A 26,321-nucleotide genomic window follows, 5' to 3' on the forward strand; every position below is an offset into this window, starting at 1 on the left:
GTATTAAATAAAGCCGTTTAAAATACTTGAAGGCTATGTTATGGAAATCAGACCACATGATAAACATTTGAAATATGCATCAGGGCATCTCTTTATTTTCTGGTACGCATATCAGGAGAGTCATCTTGCAGATCTGTTCCATAGGTGCTCTGAACATTGTAGAAAGTGCAAAATATTTATAAAGGAATAGTCCCTTCCTCAAATATACTGGAAAAATACAAAAAGATTTGTGAATATTTCAAATACGTTAGTCCTTTAAAAATCAGATTATCTAGCAATACCCTTGTCATTACATGTCCAGGCTTCTCACAGTCAAGCAAGCCAGAAATGTGGAGTTCCTCCTCCTCCTCCTCCTGCCATGGAATGGAAGCAGCCCATGGCCCAGCAGCAGCAGAAGGAGGAGGAGCTACCAGCCATGAAAGCTGTGCTGCCACACAATGCCTAGAAGTCATGCGTAAGGGCATCACATCCAATGTCCGGGCGTCACACACAACTTTGTAATGTCACATGCAGTGCCTGGACACACTGTTGTGGCATCATGCCCCTCACCCCATCTCTTTCCTGAGTCGGCATGTGTCAGGGACTGGACTGAAGAGGAATGGTGGGAGCCCCTGAACCTTCCCAAGGGCAGGAGGACAGTATTGATTTAGAACAGTGGTTTGCAGAGGGGCATAGTCCGGAGGGGAAAAGCTGGGAAATACTGGGTGAGGAGCAGCTAGAAGAGGAAACACTAGGAGACAGACAGCTGGCTGATTCAGTGTCCTTGGACAGCAAGCCTGAAGCCCCTCCTTCCCCTAAGACTAGACGGGCTTGGGAAATGATGGAACAGAAAGCGCAATGGCTACAAGCTCAGATCACCCAATGTAGGAGTGATGTAGATTAATGGGGACGGAGGGGGTGAACCTTAACTGGGAGCAATGCCATTTTTAGTGTGCTATGCCTTCCGCTCTGATTATTAAAGAACACTCCTTTCGTTTGATCTGCTTAATTACTGCCACCGGGGGAGGGATCCAATTCCCCGAAACCTGACAGCGCACCTGTTTCATAGCAAGGAACTCTTAAATGGACTGGAATCAAATCGATAAAAAAACAAATCAATAACGTGGAACTTCCGGTGGCAATCGTTTTATTTGTGGGATCAAAGAGTAAGCTGGCAGATGGCCAGAGCAGATGGCCAGGAAATCCTAAACAGATGGATCAAACCCACAATGAATCAAACCCACACCGCAATTATTGTGTGATAACAATCATACAATATGAGCTTGTCATTGCCCAATTGGCAGAGTGTAGGTTATGATGTGTCAATAAGCACTGAGTGGCCTGCGATGGATCTGGGAGAGTGCTCAGAATAATGTGTGGGATAATTAAAGCCCCAAAATCTCTATCCTGTGACCTCTGCCAGTTTTGATTGTATCATTATATCATCAGGGCTTGGCCGAAATAGTTTGCTGACAGAGGCAGTGTGGCAAACTGTGTTGTCCTGCCTTGCCTAAATCAAAATGCATAGTGGGCAAAGCCAGTCAGGTTATTTTCTCACACGTGGCAGGAAATTTGTGGTGGCCACTTCTGTCCATTTCAATTTCTCCAATTTTTCCAAGGCTTAGGTTTGGCTCAGACATTTCCGCATATGTTTCATTTCCTCCTTAAAAAATAACAGTTGTGTTCCTTCAGGGGTGCTTTGGCCAATGGTGAGGAATGATGGGAGTTGTAAACCAATAGCACCAGAGATTCCGTACCCAATCAGAATGGTCAATTCTGTCCATTCTGGCTTCTCTTTGTTTCTCATTTTCCCAGTTTCTTACATTTGTATCAAAAAGAAAAAAGAAAACTCCATACAAAACTCTATATTCATTTCTCCTAATCTTGTATGCCAATTTTGACTAGTGTATGCATTTTTTTATGCAATTTTCACAAAAATGCACTATTGTGTTTTATTTTCACTTAAATTCCACATTTCACATACGCTCTCCATTAATAGACACATTTTCCTATGAGCTCTTTGGTTGGAGAAATGTGCCAGAACATTTGGTGAAGTGGAAATTTTCAACCGAGAATGGCACCAGTTTGAGGGTGTGAAATCAGGAATAAGCTGACATTTAAAAAAGGAAACTGCATCTCGTCCCTAAAAAAACCCCCATAAACTCCTCCCCACTTTCCTGGAAGCAAAAATACTTCAGAACCAAATTAAGCAAGTAACATTTCCATTTCCAGACATCCCAGGTCAATTGTCAACGATGCCCTGGGATCGAAGGAGGAAAGGCAGTACAGTGGTACCTCAGGTTACATACACTTCAGGTTAAGAACTTTGCTTCAGGATGAGAACAGAAATTGTGCTCCAGCAGCATGGCGGCAGCGGGATGCCCCATTAGCTAAAGCGGTGCTTCAGGTTAAGTGCAGTTTCAGGTTAAGAATGGACCTTCAGAATGAATTAAGTACTTAACCCGAGGTACCACTGTATACAAATTTAATAAATAATAATAATGACAAGAGGATAAGTCAATAATAACATTGGACATTCAATAACAGGACAGTCAATAATAACATTGACAGTCAAAAAACGGTAAGAGGGGATTCTCATAAACTCTCCCTCACCCTTTTGTAATTCAAGCACTGCTTCTGGACAGGAAAAGAAGTGTAGAGAAAATTGAGGAAAGCAAAAACCTTTCTTTTCTTTCTTTTTAAAGTGCCTTTAACTTTGTCCAAATGACAGGTCCTCCTCTTCAGGATTCCCAAAGCATTCACTGATCTGCCCAAATTTCAGTGCCCTCCTATGGAACTTTCAGGAAGTGCAGGAAACTGAGGAGACAATGCAAGGATGTTCCTTTTAAACAAACAAAGAGCGCATATACCTTTAACCACTTCATTAAAGGAAGTACAACACACACACATAATAGTATGCAATAAGTTAGATTCAGAGTAGACCCATTCAAATGAATGAACTGGAGTTAGTCCATTAATTCCAATGGCTTTACTTTGAATAGGACTAATGCTGCATGCGATACAATCCCTGTAATTTATCCGAAGTTTGTCCAGCAAAATTAAAGGGTGGACTTCATTATAGCTCAACATTAGCCTATAAGCATGTGTGTGTGTGTGTGTTTGTTTGTTTGTTTGTGTGTGTGTGTGTGCGTGTTTAAAAGTTACTGTGATTAACAAAACAATGTATTCTTTTACAACCACTCTGATAAAAATGAAACAAGGCTATTTCTAGTGTGGCAGCCAGAGTTGAGGATGGAATGCTCAGAAGTGTTTTATTTGCTGGAGATAAACTAAGGGTTCATCCAGAAAGCATGGGTCCAAGTAGTTTTCTGCTTGTCCCACACTTTCTAGGCAAAGTCCAATTGGTTTTGCCCTGGCTCCATTGCTTTCCCTTGGAAAACCCACTCTCTATCAATAAATCAGAACAAATGTCAATCCAGGGGAAACCTGATTGACGTTTGTTCTGGTTTAGCGATAAAGATCGGATTTCCCCAGGAGAAAGCAACAGGCAAGTGCAAGTTTGGATGAGCCCTAAGCTAAGTGATGAAACATGAATTTAAATATATATTCTAATTTCTCTCTCCTACACACACAGCTGTATACCTATTTTTTTCCCATGATTAACCAAATCCTTTAAAAGACCCAGGGATGCGGGTGGCGCTGTGGTCTAAACCACTGAGCCTCTTGGGCTTGCCAATCAGAAGGTCAGCAGTTTGAATCCCCACAACGGGGTGAGCTCCTGTTGCTCAGTCCCAGCTCCTGCCAACCTAGCAGTTCGAAAGGACGCCAATGAGTGCAAGTAGATAAATAGGTACCACTCTGGCGGGAAGATAAATGGCATTTTCGTACACTGCTCTGGTTTCCAGAAGTGGCTTAGTCATGCTGGCCACATGACCTGGAAAAAACTGTCTGCAGACAAACGCTGGCTCCCTTGGCCAGTAAAGCGAGATGAGCGCCACAACCCCAGAGTCATCTGCAACTGGACTTAACTGTCAGGGGTCCTTTACCTTTACCTTTTTAAAAAACCCAGAGCATGCTTGTGTGAAGTTCAACACTCTAACCACAATGCCACCACTGGCTCTCATCAGCATCAAAGACTTTCTGAAAAGGAGGTGGGAAGTCTTCAAAGGTCAACCGGACACTAATCTACAAATCCAGAAGATAATCTAAGCTTTTGGGGAAAGGGAGTTCCACATACAGATTCCCAGGTTGTTATTGTTGTCGTTTAGTCATTTAGTCGTGTCCGACTCTTCGTGATCCCATGGACCAGAGCACGCCAGGCACTCCTGTCTTCCACTTCCTCCCGCAGTTTGGTCAAACTCATGTTCGTAGCTTCGCGAACACTGTCCAACCATCTCATCCTCTGTCGTCCCCTTCTCCTTGTGCCCTCCATCTTTCCCAACATCAGGGTCTTTTCCAGGGAGTCTTCTCTTCTCATGAGGTGGCCAAAGTATTGGAGTCTCAGCTTCATGATCTGTCCTTCCAGTGAGCATTCAGGGTTGATTTCCTTAAGAATGGAGAGGTTTGATCTTCTTGCAGTCCATGGGGCTCTCAAGAGTCTCCTCCAGCACCATAATTCAAAAGCATCAATTATTCAGCGATCAGCCTTCTTTATGGTCCAGCTCTCACTTCCACAAATCACTACTGGGAAAACCATAGCTTTAACTATATGGACCTTTGTTGGCCCCAGGTACAAAGTTCTAAATGTTCAGTGCCTGCTAACCATGAGAGATATTGGACTAGACAGCCTAACTTTGGCCAGATCCAGCAGGGCTTTCCATATGTTGTTATAGGATTTGACAAATTGGAGGACAAGACTATCAACAGCTACTACTAGCCACAATAGCTTTGTTCTGTCTCTACCGTTGGAGGCAGTAAATGCTTCTGAATACTACTTGTTGAAAGCCATAGGAGGGAAGAGGAGTTGTTGTTGTGCTCATGTCCAGCTTGCAGGCTTCCCACTGCAGCATCTCATTGGCCCCTGTTAGAATAGGATGCTGGACTAGATAGGTTTCTGAGATCTAAATAATAACAACCCACAGAATTGCCACTGAGATAGCTCTGACATATCACACAAAGTGAACTTCCAAGGCCATCTTCATGGTTCTTTGGTGTGTGGGGCGAATCAAAGGAATGTAAGAGGAAAGGGGAGTATTTCTCCTAGATCAGGCTTCCTCAACCTCAGCCCTCCAGATGTTTTGAGACTACAACTCTCATCATCCCTGACCACTGGTCCTGCTAGCTAGGGATCATGGGAGCTGTAGGCCAAAAACATCTGGAGGACCGAGGCTGAGGAATCCTGTCCTAGACCAAGCATGTCCAACAGGTAGATCATGGACATCTGTGGTAGATCACAGTAGATCTCCCCCCCCCATACTTTGCCTGTCAATAACAATTGGTAGATTTTTATAATGTGAGTACTGTAGATCACAGTCTCTTGGGAGTTGGAGTGCCTACGTCTAGGACCTAGACCTACCAACATTCTTTCCTGGAGAGGAGAGTGCTGTAGATCCCTTCCCTAATCTATAAAATACTATCCTGGTTGTTATCCAATATTTCTTGTTCTGGGGGCTGTAAGGATAAGGTGGGAAGAGGCTGCAAAACAATGAGCAAATGGTGGTTTCCATAAAAGATCTCACCCTGGGTTTTGGAAGATAACTGCATCAGTCAATATTACTGTGACATGTTTGTTTTCTCAGCTGCAAATATGATCACAGCAGCAAAACACAGCCGAGCCCAATCAGCCAAGCCTTCAAGGTGACTCTTATCACATTGGATTGCTCACTCGTGATGGGGTGTCATTAAAAACAACTGATATCAACAAAGCAATTAAAGGTTCTGAATTCCCTCCTGCATTTCCTGAACCCACGCTCTATTTTAGTATTGAAAACAGCCATCAGAAGTCAACGGGCTTCAGTCCCCATTCCAGTAAGAAGCCTCCACCCCCAACCTTCAAATCCTTTAATCTGGAGGTGGTGCCCAGGGCTCAGCTTGGAAATATTCAAGATGCAAAGCCTGCATTGCCCCAGCGCCAGTTTTAGGTCAATATAGGTGTTTCCCCTGTGCAGGACACTAAGATGAAGGCATGCAAAAGAATAATGGTAATAATAATCAGTGCTATTCCTAGAAAAAGCAGTGTCGGAACTCACCATGAATGCCTACCTTGTTCTGTTATAATGGCAATGGTGCCCACCAAAGAAGTGACAGAACTGAGTTCTGGTGAGTTCCAGGTTAAAAAAAAGCAATATAGTGGTACCTTGGTACTCAAACAGCTTGGCTCCCAAAGAAATCGGCTCCTGAATGCCGCAAACCCGGAAGTAAGTGTTCCGGTTTGTAATGTTTTTCGGAAGCCGAACATCTGACACAGCTTCCGCTTGAGGGCAGGAAGCTCCTACAGCCAATTGGAAGCCGCGCCTTGGTTTTTGAATGGTTTCAGGAGTTGAATGGACTCACAGAATGGATTACAGTGGTACCTTGGGTTACAAACACCTCAGGTTATGAACACTTTGGGTTATAGGCTCCGCTAACCCGGAAGTAGTACCTCGGGTTAAGAACTTTACCTCAGGGTGAGAACAGAAATCATGTGACAGCAGCGCAGGTGCAGCAGGAGGCCCCATTAGCTAAAGTGGTACCTCAGGTTAAGAACCGTTTCAGGTTAAGAACGGACCTCTGGAATGAAATAAGTTCATAACCAGAGGTACCACTGTAAGTTCAAGAACCAAGGAATAATAATAATAATAATACCAATATTTATACAGGTACCTACTGAGAAGATCCATTAAAAAGCAACTATACCAAAAGGAATTATTGTGAAAATATAAAATATGGGAGGGGGGCAAATTTAGTCCTCACTCAGGGTGTCCTGTTACCCCTGGTTGTCCCATTGGAAAGCATAAGACTAGAGGGAGTTGCCTTATACAGTTGCATTGGTTGCTACAAACTAAAAGCCTATGAGGGAAGGTTGCAGCATTTGGGACCTTTGGTTTAGAGAAAAGGCAAGTACCAAGGATGATCAGTCCAATCCTCAATGTCTCATCACTGTCATCATGTTGGCTCACCAAATACCCTCAAGAATATCTGTTCACTTGCAAGGACTTGAGGAAGGTGTTAGCAGGTTTCGTGGCCTAGAAGAAGTGCAAATCCACAGCTATCTCTGGTATGAGATAAGACGCAGGAGACTTTCCAACCATCGACTCCACAACCTGATTAGCCAACACAGCTCAGGCTCGTTGTCTTGCTTCACATATCCAACAAATGAAAGCTTGCAGTGGGTGTTGAGCGGAATGGTGATATGAGGACAGGATCCGTAGTGAGTCATGGCACAGGGAAATGATGCTATCGTTCAGTTGAACTTCTGAACTCTCCATTTGGATTTGATCCTGGCTCTTTTGTGATACCGGCTTGTTTTGGAGAGATGAACTGAAAGGAATGAGCTGAACGCATAGGAACATATTATTATTATTATTATTATTAATAATAATAATAATAATAATACCCTGCCCATCTGGCTGGGTTTCCCCAGCCACTCTGGCCGGTTCCCAACAGAATATTAAAAACATGATAAAATATCAAACATTAAAAACTTCCCTAAACAGGGCTGCCTTCAGATGTCTTCTAAAAGTCAGATAGTTATTTATTTCCTTGACATCTGGTGGGAGGGCATTCCACAGGGCGGGCGCCACTACCGAGAAGGCCCTCTGCTTGATTCCCTTTAACCTCACTTCTTGCAGTGAGGGAACCACCAGAAGCTACTGGCGTAGGAAGCTACTGAGTCAAGACATTGGTTCATTCAGTTCAATATTGTCTACAATGACTGGTAGGGGCTCTCCAGGGATCTATGTTTAACCCCTCCACCACCAAAAAAAAACCCCACCACCAGTAAGAATAGAGGGCTGTCTGATGTTTCTTTCAGTAACTCATGTGCTCTGTTCACCACTACCATAAGGTGGAAGACTTCCCCCTCTCTTTTTCAAACTGACCTTTTACTTCCATCGCAAAAGCTCTGCCATCGCCTTGGACAAGTCAAAATGTTTATGAACATTCCATTAGCTATAATTTCTTAGCCATTGGGTATTGGAGAGGTAGTGTCAGGGTGGTGGACACAGTTGACGAGTGGGCAACAAACTGAATTTGCACATCAATTGGAGCAACGTTTGTTTTATTTCATTAAGAAATGTATTCCCCCGCCTGCCGATAGATCAACATAATATTTTTTTTCAAGGCAGCCTAAAATAGAGAATTAAAGAATACTAAAATATAATAGACCAAGGAGCAAATGGTGTCACACAGGTAACAAAAGAAAAGAAAATCACAGCAAAAACGTAACATGACATAAATTGCATAGCTGACTATTGTTGAGAAGCTTGGGAAAATAGAATGGTTAAATCTGAAAGCTAAAGGAATGGAATAATAGTACCATGGACAATTCCCCCAAAAGGGACTTCTGGAATGGGAGAGCCACCATAGAGGTATGGGCTTTCTTCATTGCCTGGACCTATGGAAGGTGTGCGGACTATGTGACTGCAAGGAATGACCGTGAGTTTCTTCTATGTAATGTATGATGTTTGTTGCATTAGCATCCCTTTGCTTGAATCCCATCTCTTCAATGAAGCCACAATGAAGCTCTAGGCCCCCTCGCATTTCCATCCTGTTTCCATCCTGAGCCTCCCCACTGCCTTCCTTCCATTCCTCACATTGACTCAAGTTTCTAGTCCTCATTATTAAAGCTTTCCCGTTTCTGACAGAATCTCCCATTGCCCCTTTCTCTCCTCACCCTCATATCCACATAGCGCTGAGACAGAATATCCCTCCCTCTCCTCATTCGTCAGTGGCAAATTACTGGGCATTGGGATGGTTTTTTGGGCTTGTGAAACCAAAATCTTATTGGTTGTAGCACTTCCTCTCATCCAGTTGCAAGGTACACACACACACACACACACACACACACACACACACACTTTTATCTCATTGCATAGTGTTTTTCCTGAGTGGGGCTATGGCTATGTTGTGAAACATGTTATCCTATATGTCTTTAATAAGCCATCTAAGGTGAAGGCTGTCAGGAAAGCATGTAGCAAACATCTGAACAAGTTAATCCTGGGAAAACATTCATCCTATTGCTAGACCTGAACAATCTTCAGCCCTCCATCTGCTTCATGAAGTGACTCATACTCCCCGGGGTAAAAATATTCCCCTTGCAAAATATATTTACTACACAGTTACTCATGGTAGCAGCTCACTTATGACTATGACTGTTGTGATAGCTGCTCTGAGGAAGCTTAGAGTGACCCGAGATTTGAAGGTGAAAACTTTCCCCTTGTTATTTGCATTTCCTTTATCATTATAAAATATGTTCCCCCCTTTCTAACTGCTAGTAGTCACAGCCATGGCCGTTGCAACGAGCCTTAGCAGCTACAAAATGCAGCTAGGTGTTCCAAAATAAGGGCCTTGCCTCCTCGTATAAATAATTAATCCATTATCCTGATGTGTGTACAGTGGTACCACGGGTTAAGAACTTAATTCGTTCTGGTGGTCCATTCTTAACCTGAAACTGTTATTAACCTGAAGCACCACTTTAGCTAATGGGGCCTCCCAATGCCGCCGCGCCGCCAAAGCACGATTTCTGTTCTCATCCTGAAGCAAAGTTCTTAACCTGAAGCACTATTTCTGGGTTAGTGAAGTCTGTAACCTGAAGCATATGTAACCTGAAGCATATGTAACCTGAGGTACCACTGTAGTAGGATAAACTAGAATGAAATGTTCGTTAAAAGTAGCATTACAGCTGGATTTCTTGCCTCAATATATAATGCTACTAGAATGAAATAATAATTTAAAAAATAGATAAAAGTAGCATAGAATAAATTAAGATGGGCATCAAACATTTTTAAAAGTTGTGGTCATGTGACGAACACCAACTTTGACTGTTGCAAAATGTGTGCATTTTGATCTGAAAGGAGTAAAAGGTAAAGGGACCCCTGACCATTAGGTCCAGTCGTGGCCGACTCTGGGATTGTGGCGCTCATCTCGCTTTATTGGCCGAGGGAGCCGGCGTACAGCTTCCAGGTCATGTGGTCAGCATGACTAAGCCGCTTCTGGCGAACCAGAGCAGTGCCGTTTACCTTCCCACCGGAGCGGTACCTATTTATTTATTTGCACTTTGACGTGCTTTCGAACTGCTAGGTTGGCAGGAGCAGGGACCGAGCAACGGGAGCTCACCCTGTTGCGGGGATTCGAACCGCTGACCTTCTGATTAGCAAGCCCTAGGCTCTGTGGTTTAACCTACAGCGCCACCCACGTCTGTCTTAAAGGAATAGGAGGACGTAAAATGGAAAAAACATCCAACACCCTTTTAGAATGTGGGGGGTTTGGGGGGGCGGTTATTGGGTTTTTGTTTTTGGTTTGATTTAATATGTTGTAGTCTTGTTGTGAACCACCCTGAGACCTCCAGGTATAGGGCGGGGTATAAGTTGAATAAATAATAATAATAAGTGCATAGCTTGGGGCTTAAAAGGTAAAGGGACCCCTGACCATTAGGTTCAGTCGTGACCGACTCTGGGGTTGTGCGCTCATCTCGCTCGATTTGCCGAAGGAGCTGGCATTTGTCCACAGACAGCTTCCGGGTCATGTGGCCAGCAGGACTAAGCCACTTATGGCGAACCAGAGCAGTGCACGGAAACTCCGTTTACCTTCCCGCCGAAGCGGTACCTATTTATCTACTTGCACTTTGATGTGCTTTTGAAGTGCTAGGTTGGCAGGAGCAGGGACCGAGCAATGGGAGCTCACCCCGTTGTGGGGATTCGAACCGCCAACCTTCTGATCGGTAAGCCCTAGGCTTTGTGGTTTAACCCACAGCGCCACCCACGTCCCTCCAGCTTGGGGGTTACTCCTGGACAAACCTGTCACTAGAGGCCCAAGTGTCTCCTGTGACTAGAAGTGACTTTTAGCAGCTTCACCTGGTTCACTAGCTATGGCCATTCCTGACCCCTGTAGTCCACTGAAGCATTGGTAACCTTGAGGCTGGATTACTGTAATGCTCTCTGTGTGGGGCTGCCCTTGGCTCTGGTTCAGAAAGCTCCAGCTGATACAGAATATGGCGGCCAGATTGCTGCTGGCCATCAATACATGAGACCTTTGTGAAAACAGCTACACTGACTGCCCATCTGCTACCCCGCCAAGTCCAAGGTCCTTCTATTAATTTACAAAGCTCCAAACGCCTTAGGTCCAGGGAACCTCAGGGAACACCCAAAACCCTTATACCCTAGCTAGGTCACTGAGATCATCTGCAGGAGTGTCGCTGGTCGTTCCAAAATTGGCAAGGCTCATTTGATAATATGAAACTGAGCATTTAAGTGCCATTGGCCCAGTCCTGTGGAATCCTCCGGCAATTCTACAGGCTCCTTCTGTGCCAACTTTTAAATGCTTGCTGAAAGCTTTTCTATTCTGCCAGGCCTGTGCAGACAATTAACAGCTTGCCCTTTCATAGCAGTTGATTGACGGCTCTTTTAAACATTTGTATCACTTTTATTGTACAGCTTTATGTTTTTTTACTGCCGTAAACCTATTTGATATATATATATTATGACACAGAGGTATACAAATATTTTAATCAATCAATCCATTGACAAATGCATCTGATCATCCCGGCCAACTTTAAACAAAGAGAGTTTGCCAAGCACTATCTTTATTTTATTGACTGCTTGAACAATGAGCTGTCTTTTTAACTCCGGGAGTTGCAAAGCACAACGAAACATATATTTCACACCGGAGCACAATTCTGGCTGATGAAATAGAACCTCAAGGCCACCTTTCTGTCATCAAGTCAAAACAGGTGCAGATTTGCAAACCGTGTGACTCACAAAACTGGTTTCCAGGGCAATTGTGGACTTGGGTGGGTGGGAGGCCCCTCTAAAAAGCAGCTTTGTCTAATAGAGATTCATTACTTAGTCTCAGATGTGGGGAATAACCCCAGGTAAGCTGTGATTACTATAATAGCAGGCGTTTGCTTATGCGGATGGTTTGCCTGCTGCTTTTGAAGAGCACTAGAGTTTCATTGTTCCAAAGAAGCGCTTCCTTTCCTCCCAACCTCCTGGGTATTGTTGTCCCCATTTCTTCAGCTAATGGAGCTTCAATTATTTCCGTGGCTATTTCAGAGAGGCTGAGCAGATCTTGCCAGCGTGGCAATGGGGTGCCGCCTGACTTTGCAGTAAGTAGGCTTTTTCGGTAGAAAGTGCATATTTCATCACAGGCGATGCTTCCTTCCCACCCACCGCACTCCAAGATTTTGGGGATTCAGCACATATATTTTTTAAAAAAGCTGAATATGCAGAAATGTGCCTCCTTAGGTAGGGAAGGACGCACCTCAAACTCCTCTGTTTAATTTCTGTAAGTGCAGGCAGTGGCGTAGCATGGGGGGTGCAGGGGGGGCCGGCCGCACCGGGCGCAACATCTGGGGGGGTGCGTTCGCACTCGCAGCTCTCTGCCCCTACCTGGCTCACTCACTCTCTCTCACTGCTGTGCGAATCCAATCCGAGCCGCCGGGTCGCCGCCCACTGTGGAGGGGGGGTGCCAGGCGTGCAGGTTAGGGGGCGCAAATTACTTGCCTTGCCCCCGGTGCTGACAACCCACGCTACGCCACTGAGTGCAGGTATGGGATACTTCTGTCTTAGGTGCTTGGCTGGGATGGTGGGAGTCTGCTTGACTGGTAAGGAAAGAATCATGCTCTGCCCAGGCCCTTTTCTTCATATTCATTAGGGATAAACAGAACATATGAAGATAGAAAGTGTCTGATGGATCAGGCCAATGGCCCATCTAAGGCCAGCATCCTGTACTCACAATGGCCAAGCAAATGCCTGTGGGAATTCACAAGTGGGACCCAAGCACAAGAGCACCCTTCCCTCCTTTGGTTTCCAACAACTGTAAGTCAAAAATATCCAACCATGGAAGCAGAGCAAAGCCATTGCTGGCAGCTGGCAAACTCTGGTCCTTGGAACAGCATCAAAACAGTGGCACACAGCTTCAGAAGCCGTCAGCAGCTGGGCATGCAATCCAGCAGAGATAAGAACTCTTTGCAACAGAAGGGCGGACAGAGGCATATGTAAGCATATTTACAAGCAGTTTATTCATCATAGATCAGGACAAAGAAAAACATGTCTACTCTCTTTCATGTCCAACAGCGGGAAGCATAAGCAAAAGCTATACGCAACGGAAGTTCCCAGCAGGCTGTCCTGGAAGTAAACAGACATGTGACATACAACAACTCCACATGCCTGTTCTAAAGGTGGAACGGAACATCTATATCCTAACACTTTGCTCTCCTACTTTCAAGGCTTTCCAGGTTCTAGGAGGGGGGTGGGTCTGGAATGCTTTCTAGAGGCCCTGTGCCCATCAGCTGCCATCCCTTGGTGCTTCCTCTTCCTCCTCCTCCTCCTCTCCCATTATTTCCCAACTTTTCGCCTCATCTGCCTCTGAGCTGTGACCTCCCTCAAACCCCTCTGTAATCCTGAACTGTCTTCCTCTTCTCTGGAAGGGTCAGGCTGGGGAGGCGGTCTCTACCATTCCTCCTCTGCCCAGTCCCTGTCACTAGGAGCCATTGAAAGCCTTCTTCTCCATGAACTGGTCCAATCTTCTTTCAAAGCCATTCAAGTGCGTTGGCATCCCTACTTCCCATTGGAGCGAGTTCCACAGTTTAACTCTGCAATGCGTGAAGAAGGACTTCTAAAATCTGTCCTAATAACTTCCAACATTCAGATTTGTTGAACTCCCATGAGTTCTAGTGTTGTGAGGGAAGGAGAAACGCTTATCTCTGTCCACGTTCTCCATGCCACCACAATGGGGACTGTTATGCTAGCAGTTCCCAAAGGGGCTCACCCAGAAGGTGGGCTGTCTGTAGATTTGCATGTGGATCCCTGCCCTATGCAATGTAATTAATAAAGGCCACATTCACAGCATAAATGCAAAGCCTACAATAACACTTTAATAGCTATATCTTTCCCTGAAAGGATCCTGAGAACCACAATTTGTCACAAGTGTTGGGAACTGTTAGGAGATCCCTGTTGCTTCCCAGAGCTACAACTCTGAGTGGTTTAGGATTCCTAAATTAGGAATCAATGCCTCTTTCCAGGGAATTTAGGGAAAAACAATAGCTCCCAGGATTTTTTGATGGGGGAAGTGTTTAGAGTTGGATAATAGGGCTTTAAATGTGTGGTGTGACAGACCCTGCAAGTGCCCCTATTTTCCAGGTACAGTCCTGGATTTACAGTTGCCGTCCCGGTTTCTGATTTGATCTTGGAATGTCCCACTTTTTCTTAGTAAAGGTAAAGGGACCCCTGACAGTTAAGTCCTGTGGCGAATGATTCTGGGGTTGTAGCGCTCATCTCGCTTTACAGGCTGAGGGAGGCACATTTGTCCGCTCTGCAGACAGTTTTTCTGGGTCACGTGGCCAGCATGACTAAGCTGCTTCTGGCGCAATGGAACACCAGAACCAGAGCAGAGCATGGAAGCACCGTTTACCTTCCCGCTGGAATGGTACCATTAATCTACTGTGGTACTTCAGGTTAAGTACTTAATTCGTTCTGGAGGTCTGTTCTTAACCTGAAACTGTTCTTAACCTGAAGCACCACTTTGGCTAATGGGGCCTCCTGCTGCCACCGCACCACTGGAGCACGATTTCTGTTCTCATCCTGAAGCAAAGTTCTTAACCTGAAGCACTATTTATGGGTTAGCGGAGTCTGTAACCTGAAGCGTATGTAACGTGAGGTACCACTGTACTTGCACTTTTTGGCATGCTTTCGAACTGCTAGGTTGGCAGGAGCAGGAACCGAGCAACGGGAGCTCACCCCGTTGTGGGGATTCGAACCGCTGACCTTTTGATCAGCAAGTCCTAGGCTCTGTGGTTTAGACCACAGCGCCACCCGCGTCCTCCATTTTTTCTTAAGATGTCCCTAATTTCATCAGAGAAATCTTGGAGGGTGTAAAGCTAGGACTGTCATGTCAGAAGTCTAAATTCTGGCACATTTTGAAATATGGCAACCCTAAGTTGTGCACCTCGTGAGCTAGGGAGATAAGTAGCTAAATTACCTTTAGAAGGCATCTGTAGGCAGCCCTGTACAGGGAAGTTTTTTGATGTTTAATGTTTTATTATATATGTTGGAAGTTGTTCAAAGTGGGTGGGGCAACCCAGACAGGTGGGCAGGGTATAAATATTATCATAATCATCATAATCATCATCGTTTTGAATAGGACATCCCTATTTTCATCAGGGAAATATTGTAGGTTATGGTGTTAATGTGACCAAAGACGTAGCCCAGTTTTGAATGATGTATGTCCAGAGATGGAAAGAAGAAACAGTCCCAACTAAGGAAGACTGGCGACAAAAACTGATGGAGTATACAGAAAGCCAAAACTTCCAAGAAGATTAAGAAATCAAGAAGAGAGATGTTTTAATAATGAATAGGGAAAATTTGTGGATTATTTGAAGAACTGTTCTAAACAGCTTTCATTGTTAGCAGGACTGATATAAACATGTGCAGTGAGAATAACTTCAATAGAATATAAAAAATAACAAGTAAATAGATTGAAATTGGATATACAGTGGTAAAAGATATAACGTAAGTAACGGCAGAAAGGGGGGAAGGGGGTTGATATTACGTTCTGGTGTTTTAAATTGTTAAAATATTTGTAAAATGAGAAATAAAATTATTTAAAAACCAACAAAATTGTAGCCCAGTTTAACCCACCCCCTGGACCAATGTGTTTCATTTCTTCCTACACCAATGAGGACGCCTCATTGTGCATCACCACAAGGACCTTGAAGCAGTTTAGAAAAGGCAATCGAAAATATTCATTAAGAAAAGCAAGCATTAAAAACAAAACATTAAAATATATAATAGAAGCAGTAATTTTATAAATAACAATACTTATGAAAGGCACTGTTCAAAACAGTATTAAGCAGATTACATGCCTGCTAAAATTACATGCCGGGGTAGGCTGGCTTGTTGGAACAAAGAAGGGCTTTGACGGGCACCAGAAACAATACAGCAAAGGTGTCTGCCTAATATCAAAGAGCAGGCAGTTCTAAAGGGCACACTAAAGAGTTGGTTTCTTTCAATGGGATGAACCATCTGCCCATAATACCCGGTAAATGAGGCTAGGTGCCCACAATAAGACACGGGAGCGTTTTTGAAGAACACCAACAAAAGGCAAACATTATTTTCCTGATTAAAGGCTGGCAAACACCATTCCTGATTCGCAGAGCAATTTTTTAAAACCCTTTTTGCCAGACTCAGTGGTAGTAGATGGGTCCAGGCCTGCCAGCCTCTGCCAGCTTCATGACTGTCGCATTTCCCCTTCCAGTCCCCCGAATGTGTGCATGGACAGAAGTGTCAGGTCATGAACAGGTTCCTGCTGGCATTAGCCAACAGAAAGCCCCACTGACTTACAGCTCAAACCCTTAATAAGTTGTTGTTTTTTGTCAGCAGTCTAGCTCATGATAACAAGATGCTGGAAGAACTTGGCAGGTGCTTCTTTGACAAACTGGTTCAATAAAGCAAACATCTTCAACCCTTCCAAAACCTGCTTTTAATCCAAACGTACATTTGGGATCTATTTCTTAATCTTTTACCATATATTTTCATGGTGGCAGTGCTCCTATTGTGACCGTCCTTGGATCATGCTGTGACCCACTGGTGGGTCCTGACCCACCAGTTGAAGGCTACTGGTGTTGATGATACTGAGTTAGATGGATTGAGGGTTTGACTACACGGCAGCTTCCTACACTTCATACAGAGAAACTAGTTGAACCCTAGTGCAATAAGGCATATCCTGTTTGCCAGGACAATAACACACGACAAGGAACTCATAAGTCACTTACTCTCAGCAGCTAGGAATATCCTAACTAGACACTGGAAGGACCTATCAGGAGTGGACACAGGTACCAAAATATATGGGAAACTGCCCTGCTAGAAAATTTAACCAACAAACTTAACCTAAAAGGGGACAAGTGAAGGAGGATGCCTTCACCTCAGTTTGGCACCCCTTTATCACATTTGTTGTTGTTGTTGTTTAGTCGTTTAGTTGTGTCCGACTCTCCGTGACCCCCTGGACCAGAGCACGCCAGGCACTCCTGTCTTCCACGGCCTCCCACAGTTTTGTCAAACTCATGTTGATAGCTTTGAGAACACTGTCCAACCACCTCGTCCTCTGTCATCCCCTTCTCCTTGTGCCCTCAATCTTTCCCAATATCAGGGTCTTTTCCAGGGAGTCTTCTCTTCTCATGAGGTGGCCATACATATATGGCAAAATAAGAAAATGACCTATCCCCCACAACAGCATATGAATCAATATTGCTAATCTGACCCGACAACCCCACTCCACCCTCACACATACAAACAATCTATACTGCAACCAGCCAAACACAACCAACCAAGCTCTGGAACCTCCAATCTCTGACAATGCCAATAAAAATAAAAATAAAAATAGGTCCCCCCCTCTTTTGCCCCCAACCACACAATAACTATGGCCGAATGTAAACGAACTGTGAAAAAGACTTTATGAATTGAGAGTGGAGATGCTATGTGTACTTTTCCGCATTTAATTGTTTGTTTTGTTCCTAGTCCCTGTGTTAGAAGAAAACAGAGTTGTGGTGGTAGTAGCTATGAAAGGGAAGTGGTGGTCTAGTTCAATGATGGAGAACACCTGTGGCCCTCCATCTGTTGTTGGACTACAACCTACCATCATCTCAGCTAGCATGGTCAATACTATGGTTCAACTCCAACTTCTACAACATGTAGAAGACCACAGGTTCCACCCTGCCATAAAGTCTGATGTCTCCACACACAAACACACACCCCTAAGTGGTTGGGGTTGACACAGAAGAGGTCCTAAGAAAAAAGTGTGAGTCTAAGAAGCCACTTTGTAGCCTTAGATCCAATAATAACCTCAGAATTGCAGTGTGCTGGAGATTAGACTGGCCCAGACTGCCGCTATCCTTCAAAATCATTAACAACAGCCCTGCAGTTGATTTACATATCATAGAAAACAGCTTTCAGGTTCAAAAGACACTGATGTAGTGACTGCAAGGGATTAATTTAAAGTGTCTGGTGATCCTTGAAGATAAGTCTCCGAGACAGCTGTTTTCTCCTGTCCCCACCATGAAACAAGCTATAGAGAAGATGAATCACAGCCATTAGTTTATTAATCAGCTTTAGACAAACTGTGCCTCGGAGGGTTCTGGACAAACTTGAAGGAAATGTGAGGTGCACATTCTAAGTCTGGGCTGGCTTTCAGCAAACAAAAAACAAACAAACATTCTGACACTTTCAAAGGCAGGCAAGTGAAATTAAAAGTTGCTTTTGGGAGTGAGGGAGCATCTCGGGAAGACAACCGCTTCTGACTTGTTGGAAAAGAAGCCTGAGAGTCTGGGAACAGGCAGTTTTTCAAACCAAGGATTGCTGAAATCAGCATTGGTTTGGTGCTCCAATGTTCCCTCGATACAATTAAAAGGAAGCAGAAGGGTGTAACAGCAATGTGTTGCTGCCCTATATTAAAACCAGGTGCTGAGAGACAACGCTCAGTTGCTGTAATCAGGGAGGAGGAACAATTATAGCAATTTGAGAGAAGCGCGAGGCATGAGGGAAAATTGGAGCCACATGAGCAGAGGGTGTTTCCTACCCGCGAGGCTCCTGAGCAGATGGTATAAGAGCTCTTCCTCCTCCGCTCTCTTCCAGCCCAATCTGCTGAAACTTGTGAAGAATCAGGTAAGGTCTGTTCAAAGGCAAGGGGCTCAGATCTCTGTATAGCAAATGAAACACCAATTGTGGGGTTGGAGTTTTTGCTTTTGCTTAAAGTGTATGTTTGCTGAGAGGAAAAAAAACCCACTATATTGAGCGTGGCTTACTTGCAGGTAGCAGGGCAAATGTCATGTTAACCTTGTGGCTAAAAGCAGCAGGACTTGAGGGATCAGCTAAGCCTTCGATCCAGCCATAGTCCCACTGCTCATGAGAGCCGGGGGTGGAAGATAAAAGGGGATGCCTCTTTGCTGTGCTAGTTCCCAGGCTGGTACAGGAAAAGAGGCCTGGATCAGGCCCATTGCTATCACGCGACGGCAGCAGGGTCATCTTGAGATCCCTTGCCATCTTACCTCTAACTCTGAAAGCTATGTTTCAGAAGGTTCCATGGGCTATTGCTGATGGAAATGCCACCAGCCATAGCTTCCACCTGTCTGTCATTTGGGCAGATGTCTTGGGGAAATTCCTTAGTGGTGGGTCTCCTGCATTGATGAAGGCTAGCATAGCAAGGCAAGGCTATGCATAGGGAAACCTAGATGTCATCCAAACAATCCTTCATCACAGCAGGGTTGTTTTTTTTTTGGGGGGGGTTATATCCAATGTGAGTCTTACTGAGAGAAGTCTCATTGAAGTTAAGGAGGATGACTACCTTAGACTCATTAATTTCAATTGGTCTACTCAGAGTAAAAGTGGCATTGGATGCTTACAACCTAGGAGTGGTTTGTGCTGTTATGCCTGGTGTCTGGCTTTCACACACAACAAGTTTTTTGTATTAAAAAAGGAGTTCAAGTGGCTATTTAAGATGCAATAAAATGGGTGTGTAGAAACTGGCTGCCCCAATATTCTCTCAGTAGCTATGCGGCTAAGTTTTATGGGATATTTATGGTTACATATTTTTAGTTCTCTTTTATGCATGCAAAACTGGGGGTTGCAGGCTTAAAGCAACACGCCAGATTGATGTGGGGGTGGAGGGTGGCGTCGGGGTAGATGAAACAGCCAAGGGACTTTCAAGGTAACAAAAAGAACATGATGACTGGTGAAGTGGAATATGCATAGTTCAGTGGTAGAACATCTGCTTTGCATGCAGAAGGTCACAGCCTCTATCCCTGGCAATAATAATAATAATAATAATAATAATAATAATAATAATAATAATAATAAATTTATACCCCACCTATCAGGCTGGGTTTCCCCAGCCATTCTGGGCAGCTCCTGACAGAATTAAAAGCACAATAAAACATCAGACATTAAAAACTTCCCTAAACAGGGCTGCCTTCAGATGACTTCTTCTAAAAATCAGATAGATGTTTACCTCCTTGACATCTACTGGGAGTGCATTCCACAGGTCAGGTGCCGCTACTGAGAAGGCCCTCTGCCTGGTTTCCCTGTAACCTCACTTCTTGCAGGGAGGGAACTGCCAAAGGGCCCTCGGAGCTGGACCTCAGTGTCCAGGCTGAATGATGGGGGTGGAGACGCACCTTCAGGTATACTGAAGGTATATCTCTGAGTAAGGCTGAGTAAGGTATATCTCTGAGTAAGACTGGGCAAAATTCCTTATCTTAAACCCTTAGAAACTGCTGCCAGGGTTGATAATACTGAGAAAGGTGGACCAATGGTCTGACTTGGAATAAAGTAGCTACCCATGTTCTGGGGCATTTTTTCAGCCAGAACTCACTGGAACTCAGTTCTGGCAACTCTCAGGTAGACGTCATTGCCATTCAAAGAGAATGAGGGAGGTGTTCATGGTGAGTTCCCGCACCATTTTTTCTAGAAAAATAGCACTGCTGTGTTCTGTTTTTATGAGGGTTCTTCAAATTCCTGTCTGTGACTATATGGAATGTGGGGAGGATGTTAGTTTGGTTTCCAATTTATTCCCCACTTCCTGAGACAATACACAAACTGAAATGCAGCCATCCTTTGAAATTTGTTCTCCTCTGAATTTCCAATACAGCTTTCCAACCCTGTCCCAATGTGCTCTAAACTATGTAGATTAGGGAACTGTGTGCATCAAAATACACATATTAGTACAAATAGCATCTTTCAAAAATAAGTATTAGGCAAAAATGCAAACGAAAATGTCCATATTAGAAGAAATTTGCATTACAATTCTGATTATTTTTTGTGAGGACATGTATATATGATGCAGAAATATGCAGAATATGAGAAACTCCGAGAATCTGAAATATATAGATTTGTCCATACCTATCTGGGGATTGTGAGTAATAGTCATAGTAATAGTAGTAGTAATGGTAATAGTATTGGTAATAGTAGATGGTAATAGTAGCAGTAACAGTAGTATTGGTAGTGGTAGTAATGGTATTAGTTGTAGCAGTAGTAATAAGAATAAGTAATAGTAGTGGTAAAATAGTAGTAATGATAATAAAAATAGTAAGATGATGAAGATGACAATGAGGATGCAGTTTTTCAGTCAAACTGTTTGTGGTAATGATCAGTTCTCTTCTCCCTGGTGATGGACAAAATTAAGAAGGCCTCTGGTTAAAATTGCCACCCAACTTTATCTAGAAAGAAGAGAGTGGGGGTTGATTTGCTCATACCCAATATAAGAATCCCGAAAGTATCTCTTGTGTAGAAGAGACATTGAGGAAAGGCCATAGCTCAGTGGGGTAGAGCAGGGATGTCCAACAGGTCGATCACAATCTACTGGTCAATCCCCAGGAGGTGTTGGTAGATCAGTCGATCGCGGGCTCCCTTTCCTTTGTGTTGGCAAAAGAGCAACTGGCCCCACCCCCTCACCCCATCCACCATTCATGCATGATCGCTAGAACGGAAGACGGAGATTTCGCTGTGAGGCTGATCGCTTCCTTAGTGATCTTTTGGTGAGCAACTTTCCCCCTTTCCCCTTTATCAACATTTTTGAATCTCCTCCCTGAAAAAAGATTGCAGTCTCTTGGGAGTTGGACATCCCTGGAGTAGAGCATCATCTTTGCATGCAGAAGGTCCCAGGTTCAATCCCTAGGCCACCTCCAGAGAAAACCCTGTATAGACCCTGGAAAGCCACTGCCAATCAGATACCAATGGGAAGTACGTGGGCAGGACCTGGGTGCAACACTCCACACATGCCATTCCCAGAAACTGGTATTCAGAGACATGCTTCCAAAACAGTGTTGGTGAAACATAGCCATCATAGCTAGAGGCCAATGCTTTAGGTCAGGCCTGTCCAACCGGTCGATCACGATCTACAGGTTGATTGTGGGCTGTCCCTGGTCATTCCTGGTTGAGCTCCAGAGATTGCCCAATCACCCCTCCAAAAAAAAACCTCAACAACTTAACAACTTTGGCCATCCTCCCCCCAAAAAGCTCAACAACTCTGGTCGATCCAATGGGTAGATCACTGCCAGTTTATTCATAGTGGGAGTAGGTCGCAGTCTCTTGGAAGTTGAACACCCCTGCTTTAGGTTAATTGCTTCATTATTTGTGATATGTGTCTTTCCCCACTTCATTTTAGATTTGCCTCCCACCACATAGCCATGGTTTTCCCCGGGGAGCTTTGTGGCTACAACGTCTCCTGCAGCACAAGCCTCCCCTCAACAACGCTCCTATTGCAACCACCAGCTGTTGTGGCTGAAACAAAGCTGACGGACCTAGAGATCCTCATCCCGGAGCCCCCGCCTTGTGAAATCCCAGAATGTGGCTTCGATCCATGCCACTTGCCTCCATGGTACTGCCACCTGCCTCCTGAGCCACCCATCATTTTTGCCACCTTCGCCACTTGCCTTCATGAAGCATAAGTGTGGCTTGCCGGCGGCCATCTTGCAATAGGCCCATTTCAGGCAGGAGGTGCTGCGGACAGGAAGTAGGGGCTGCATTAGGAAGGGGAGTCTGGAGCAATGCTCCACACATTGGGGCCACACTTGCTATTGGCGCCTGTCCTTAAAGGTTCAGGATCGGCAGCCATCATCCATTTTGTATATCCATGTAGTAGAAGTTTGAAAACAACAACAATAATAATCACAGGTGCTGTGAATTACAGTTTTAGCCCGAGTCTTTCTTTTTGGAGTGGGGCAATTCAGGTGACTATGTCCAGAGCATTCCAGAAGACGCAGGTTGAGAGGTGGGAGGAGGTGGAGGAAGAGGTGGAAGAGGAGTTAGTAGGCCTAAAATAGCATCAAGGGGACCTTTGGTCCTTCAGACACTGTTGAGCATCATCAATGGTTGGGAATGATTGGAGCTGTACTTCATCCTATTTGCTGGATCCTATGTTCCCATTCCCTGGCCTAAACCATACTTCAAGGGTGGCTGACCAGGGCTCATCCAGATATTGCAAAACTACAACTCCAGTTAACCCCAGCCAGTATTGCCAGTGGTCAAGGGAAACTGTAGCTCATCAGCCTCTCAAGGGCCACAGGTTCCCATACCTGTCATAAGTCTGCCCGCAGTTAAAGCTTTCTTTGTTGGCCATCAGATTGCTTCCTAAACTGCTGGTACCAGAGGCACATTTCCCCCTCCTATTTAAATATCAGTCTTACATCATCCAGGTATTTCCTTTCCGAGTGTGAGTAAAGGGGAGAACTATATGTCATTGGAGTTGCCCACCCAAATGTAATGGCAATGCCTCTTTGGAGGGTATTGTTGAGCCTCTGTGTCATTAGGCACACCTAATGCAGATTTGTACATTCCTTGAGCCAGATACCTTTCTTCTTATGCTATGTAGAGTGCTGTGTACATAGAAGGTGAAATAAATAATATTATGAAACAAAAGCATCTGGTTCATCAGAGGTATGTTGGAAGCAGAGCACACCAGCAGAGAGTACCATGAAGAACATTAGCAGGCATACACTTCGCAGTAATTCACTGCAATCCTAAACCTGCATACTCAGAAGTAAGATGCACTAAGCGTGCACACACCAGTTTCTTTTGTGGGCCACAAAGTTATGAAACACTGTTTGGATATTAATACAGTAAATGTCAACATTTTAGCGAAGGAGACAAGATGGAGGAGGACCAGGTGGGGAGGACCAACCATAACTTATGTCGTGCAAAGATACTTGCAAAGTCCATCTGATGACATCATTAAAGGCATTTGAAAATGTTCTTTGGCTTTGTTGCTTAGACAATAAAATGCATTGTACAAAAATATATGTAGTACTTACTCCACCTAATTAGATTCCACCCTATGATTTAGAACGTGGGTGGGGAACCTGATTTTGTTGGACTCTAATTCCCATCAGTCCCGGCCAGTATGGCCAATGGTCAGGGATGATGGGATATGAAATCCAGCAATATCCAGAGGGCCGTAAATTCCCCACACCTGTCCTAGTCCAATAATGTCCCAACCAATCAGGGATCATACATTAAAAGCACTCACAGAGGGCTGGGGAGCCCATGTCTATTCAGATGTTGTTGGATTCCCAGCTACCACCAGACCCAGTGGTCAGCAGAGCCAATGGTTAAAAGTTGTAGCTTGGTAACATCTGGAGGACCACAGATTCCCCATTCCTGGTGCAGATAATACTTACCTAGATAGACAAATGGGCTAATTCTAGATAAGTAAGTGGGCATGTTTCTCTGTGCACGTTGCAGACTCCACTTCCCATTATCCCCAGCCAACATGGCCCAGTGGTGGATGTTGTCCATTGGGATTGGTTGGGTGGTAATCAGGGAAAGCCAATGACAGACAAAGCCAACTTATTCTAATTTTGTCTCTTTCCTTCTCCCTGATGGGTTCTATAAGGGCAACATTGAGACCAAGGAGGAGGGGTAGGAAGCTAACAGTCTGGACTATCTCCTGGGCTGGTTATAAGCAAGAAGTCAGGAAGGTTGGTGAAGGCTAAAGGCAGACTGAGATTGGTAGGACAGTGTCCCCACTTTCCCTAACAGAGCAGTTTCCACTGATGTGGCCGATGGCCAGGGATCATTGGAGTCATAGTTCAAAATCTGGATTTGTGGAAGTTCCTCATCTATGGCTTAAGAGGTAGCAACGGAAATGTGATAGAAATCAAATACCAAGGAAACATACAATTAAATCCCACACCATCAATTTTATGTGAGTACTAATGAGGTGCTATTGCAACTATCTCCCATACTCATTACATTCCCCACAAACATGACATTTTAATTATGGGCTATTTCAAATTTTCAAAATACCAGTCCATTACTTCCTCACACTGTCTATGGCCAACAACAAAAAAGTAAAAGTAAACAAAAAACACAGTTCATTTGCCAATAAACACAACTATTTTTTTACAGTTCAATCCTGCACATGTCTACTCAGAAGTAAGTCATATTGTGTTGACTGGGAATCCTAAGAATCATAGTTCAAGGTCAACCAGAGAGCTTCATGGCTGAGCATGACTAGGCACAAGGGGAAATATTAAAATACAGAGCTGCCCTTGAACAAAGTGAAAGTGTGATTTGAAATCTGAAAGTTCCTCCTCAGTGGGATTTGAGGAAACACCTAAAGACTGGCTGCAAAAACCCAGACATGTTTCTCAGAGAGGTTACACAGGGCCCAATTCCCTTCATTAGGGGTGGGGAACCTGTGGCACCTCCAGGCATTGGACTCCCGCAACACCCCATCAGCTTCATCTGTCAGTGTGGCCCATCTACAGGTATGCTGGGAGTTGAGTTCATAATCACTGGAATGCCAGTTTCCCCTTATACCTGCCCTAGAAGAAAGATGTCTCATAGAAGAAGTATGGACCACTGAAATCCTCTTGGACTAGTCTATGGCTCTTAGTTGTGATGAATATATATTACTTTCAAAGACAGTACATCTCTGAATATTTACAGCTGTGGAACAGCTGTGGATGATGGTTTGCATTTGTTTTGCACAGAAGCCCCCTCAGAATAAAGGTACTTAAAATTATACAACACACAAGTTAAGGTTCAAAATAGGACAAGTCTTTATTGCCATGTAGTGTAACTCGGAGAACTCTTCTGGGGGGAAATGCAAAAGTTGAAGCTGAAAATGGTCCATTCGAGTTGATGTTCCATCCTGAATGACATACAATTTTCTGTTGGAGCACTGTCATCTGCTATCAGACTTCTGACATATAAATATTTATTTACTTACTGCATTTATGTTCTACATTTCCTCCAAGGAGCTCAAGATGGCACACTTGGTGTTCTCCTGCTCCCTCCACTGTATCCTCACAGCTTCCCTGTGAGGTAGGTTAGGTTGAGAGACTGTGACCTGCCTAAGGTCACCCACTGAGCTTCTTGGCTGAGAGGGGATTAGAACCCTCATCTCTATCAGCATTCTAATCACTATACTACAATGACTTGCAAAGCAAGTCCTCAGCTGACTAACTCAATAAGTAGGCCAGGTGGGGGAAAGATGTAGAGGCACTGATAGCATCATGAATCATCACTATTTGGCACCTGGGCATAAGAGGTTTCCACAACTGCTAAACAAAAACAAACTGCTACAGAAGTCATGTGCCACCCCCCATTCTCTGCAAGATTCTTGGGGGTTCCAGGGTCTGTGTTCCTTTGGAGAATTGATATACATTGGTACCTTGGTTCTCAAACTTAATCTGTTCCGGAAGTCCATTCCAAAACCAAAGCGTTCCAAAACCAAGGTGTGCTTTCTCATAGAAA

At 44.3% G+C, this 26,321-nt stretch overlaps 1 protein-coding gene and 1 long non-coding RNA gene across 2 annotated transcripts in view; one reads left to right on the forward strand and one right to left on the reverse strand.

The window, feature by feature from the left end:
* The window catches only part of LOC309330044 (uncharacterized protein), a 97,432-nt gene that overhangs the window by 33,060 nt on the left and 38,051 nt on the right, over positions 1-26,321 (reverse strand). The gene's annotated exons all lie outside the window — the stretch shown is intronic.
* Positions 18,239-23,480, forward strand: LOC309329788. The gene is made up of 2 exons (XR_014151222.1): positions 18,239-18,731; positions 22,228-23,480. It is a non-coding gene; the product is annotated as an uncharacterized lncRNA (long non-coding RNA).

Source organism: Podarcis erhardii (genome assembly GCF_964252035.2).
Source record: "Podarcis erhardii genome assembly, chromosome: 15".
Classification (NCBI taxonomy): Eukaryota; Metazoa; Chordata; class Lepidosauria; order Squamata; family Lacertidae; genus Podarcis; species Podarcis erhardii.